This window comes from Meles meles, chromosome 3, assembly GCF_922984935.1.
Source record: "Meles meles chromosome 3, mMelMel3.1 paternal haplotype, whole genome shotgun sequence".
Taxonomy (NCBI): domain Eukaryota; kingdom Metazoa; phylum Chordata; class Mammalia; order Carnivora; family Mustelidae; genus Meles; species Meles meles.
Window position 1 is genome coordinate 156,265,322 of NC_060068.1, and position 3,569 is coordinate 156,268,890.

A 3,569-nucleotide genomic window follows, 5' to 3' on the forward strand; every position below is an offset into this window, starting at 1 on the left:
CGGGACTGAGTTACACACTCTGACTAATTCCCAGTGACTATATCACGCCTACATTCCTCTGGTACATCTCTTTGCCTGTGACAGAGAGACCTCAATACACAGGCAGCCATCGTATTTATGTACCTCTTGGACCCCAATTTTGGGCCTGCAGACTCCAATTGTAACCAGGATTCAGGCCCCAAGAGCACCTGAGCTCCAGAGATCCCAAATAGATCAGATTGGGTCAACCACTTGCCGTTAATGAAATCCGAGGCAGAGAAACAAGTGATGGGGAAAGGAGGCAGCCTAGGGTAACACATTCTACATCTGAAAAGGAAGACATAACATTGTAATTTTTAAGACAAGATATTATATACAATCAAATGCTATCTGTATTACCTTGGCTGAGTAAGAAAGTGGGCAAATTTTTCTGTCCAAAACCATGTAGCCCAAATATACTTGAGGCTTTACCTGAAAAAAAAAAAAAAAACAAAAAAAAACTCACAATTCTCTTACCCAACACTAAAAAACAAATAAGAAAACAGATAATTCAATTATGTATAATTAATTTAAATATCGCTGAAAATTTCTTGAAAGGAAATAGTGACAGTGGCATTAAAACAAATACTGAGCGACTCTCTTGAGTCACCCCCGTGCGGTCTCGTGGCGGAGTCGCTGCCGGACGCAGTCCCTACTTACCGTGGTCTGTAGTGCTTGCAGTTCTTCTCTTTTAAGATGCCTGAGGAAGTGCACCATGGACAGGAGGAGGTGGAGACTTTTGCCTTCCAGGCAAAAATTGCCCAACTTATGTCCCTCATCATCAATACTTTCTATTCTAACAAGGAAATTTTCCTTTGGGAGTTGATCAGTAATGCGTCTGATGCCTTGGACAAGATTCGCTATGAGAGCCTGACAGACCCTTCCAAGTTGGACAGTGGTAAAGAGCTGAAAATTGACATCATCCCCAATCCCCAGGAACGCACCCTGACTCTGGTGGACACAGGCATTGGCATGACCAAAGCCGATCTCATAAATAATTTGGGGACAATTGCCAAGTCTGGAACTAAAGCATTCATGGAGGCTCTTCAGGCTGGTGCAGACATCTCCATGATTGGAAGTTTGGCATTGGCTTTTATTCTGCCTGCCTGGTGGCAGAGAAGGTGGTGGTTATCACAAAGCACAATGATGATGAGCAGTATGCCTGGGAGTCTTCTGCTGGGGGCTCCTTCACTGTGCGTGCAGACCATGGTGAGCCCATTGGCCGGGGTACCAAAGTGATTCTCCATCTTAAAGAAGACCAGGCAGAATATTTAGAGGAGAGACGTGTCAAAGAAGTGGTGAAGAAGCACTCGCAGTTCATAGGTTACCCCATCACCCTTTATTTGGAGAAGAAACGAGAGAAAGAAATCAGTGATGATGAGGCAGAGGAGGAGAAAGGGGACAAGGAGGAAGAAGATAAGATGAGGAGGAGAAGCCCAAGATTGAAGATGTGGGCTCAGATGAGGAGGATGATAGTGGGAAAGACAAGAGGAAGAAAACAAAGAAGATTAAAGAGAAATACATTGATCAGGAAGAACTGAACAAGACCAAGCCCATTTGGACCAGAAACCCTGATGACATTACTCAGGAGGGATATGGAGAGTTTTATAAGAGCCTTACTAATGACTGGGAAGACCACTTGGCAGTCAAGCACTTCTCTGTAGAAGGTCAGCTGGAATTCAGGGCATTGCTCTTCATCCCCCGTCGGGTTCCTTTTGACCTCTTTGAGAACAAGAAGAAAAGGAACAACATCAAACTCTATGTTCGCCGTGTGTTCATCATGGACAGCTGTGATGAATTGATACCAGAGTATCTCAACTTCATCCGCGGCGGTGTGGTTGACTCTGAGGATCGGCTCCTGAATATCTCCCGAGAAATGCTCCAGCAGAGCAAAATCTTGAAGATCATTCACAAAAATATTGTGAAGAAGTGTCTTGAGCTCTTCTCTGAATTGGCAGAAGACAAGGAGAACTATAAGAAATTCTATGAGGCGTTCTCTAAAAACCTAAAGCTTGGAATCCATGAGGACTCTACTAACCGGCACCGCCTTTCTGAGCTGCTGCGTTACCATACCTCCCAGTCTGGGGATGAGATGACTTCTCTTTCAGAATATGTGTCACGCATGAAGGAGACCCAGAAGTCCATCTATTACATCACTGGTGATGTAAAGAGCAGGTTGCCAACTCCACTTTTGTGGAGCGAGTGCGAAAACGGGGCTTCGAGGTAGTGTATATGACGGAGCCTATTGACGAGTACTGTGTGCAGCAACTCAAGGAGTTTGATGGGAAGAGTCTGGTCTCAGTTACCAAGGAGGGCCTGGAGCTGCCTGAAGATGAAGAGGAGAAGAAGAAAATGGAGGAGAGCAAGGCCAAGTTCGAGAACCTCTGCAAACTCATGAAAGAAATCTTGGATAAGAAGGTTGAGAAGGTGACCATCTCTTACAGGCTAGTGTCTTCACCCTGCTGCATTGTGACTAGTACCTATGGCTGGACGGCCAACATGGAGCAGATCATAAAAGCCCAGGCCCTTCGGGACAACTCCACAATGGACTATATGATGGCCAAGAAGCACCTAGAGATCAACCCTGACCACCCCATTGTGGAGACGCTGCGGCAGAAGGCAGAGGCGGACAAGAATGACAAGGCTGTCAAGGACCTGGTAGTGCTGCTGTTTGAAACAGCTCTGCTCTCTTCTGGGTTCTCACTCGAGGATCCCCAGACTCGCTCCAACCGCATCTACCGCATGATCAAGCTAGGCCTGGGCATTGATGAAGATGAAGTGACAGCAGAGGAACCCAGTGCTGCTGTTCCTGATGAGATCCCCCCCCTTGAGGGTGAGGAGGATGCCTCTCGCATGGAAGAAGTAGATTAGTTCTACCTGCAGACCTTGAGCCTTCTGTATAGTGTCCCCATGGCCCCCTAGCAGCCCGGAGTGGCCCTGTTCACCTGGTTCCCTTTGCTGATGTCTAGTGGTTTTTTTTTTTCTTCCTCCTGTCTCTGAGGCAGGGAAGAAGGCCCTCAAGTCCTATCCCTTCTGATATTTGACAAGGGGTTTGGATGTGTATTTTTTTTTCCTGTTTATTTTGTTCTGAGATTAAAGTATGCAAAATAAAGAATAATACAGTTTTATACAAAAACAAAAACAAATACTGAGCGACACCTGAGTGGCTCAATCCATTAAGCATCTGCTTTCAGTTCAGGTCATGAACCCAGGGTCCTGGGATCAAGCCCCGCATGGGGTTCTTTGCTCAGAGGGGAGATTGCTTTTCCCTCTGATTGCCACTCTGCCTGTTTGTGTTCTCTCTCTCTTTCTCCAACAAACAAATAAACCCTAAATAAATAAATAAAGTGAATGGGGAATCCAATAGGAGAATAACGGATCTTATATAGACATTAAATCACATTGTCAAATAAAAGTGAAGTTCGGACAGTAACAAACAAAGTCAGAAAGCCCTTTATACTTTCAGCAAAAGCACCCAGGACATATCAAAAAGAGGGCATTATTTTCATAAACCTGGATCAGAGAGATGAAATACTCTACGTGTTTTACAG

The 3,569-nt window shown here is 45.3% G+C and overlaps 1 pseudogene; it reads left to right on the plus strand.

Annotated features, from left to right (window-relative positions):
- The first annotated feature begins 624 nt into the window (after positions 1–624).
- LOC123937892 lies at positions 625–3,030 on the plus strand (annotated as a pseudogene).
- Positions 3,031–3,569: the final 539 nt, after the last annotated feature.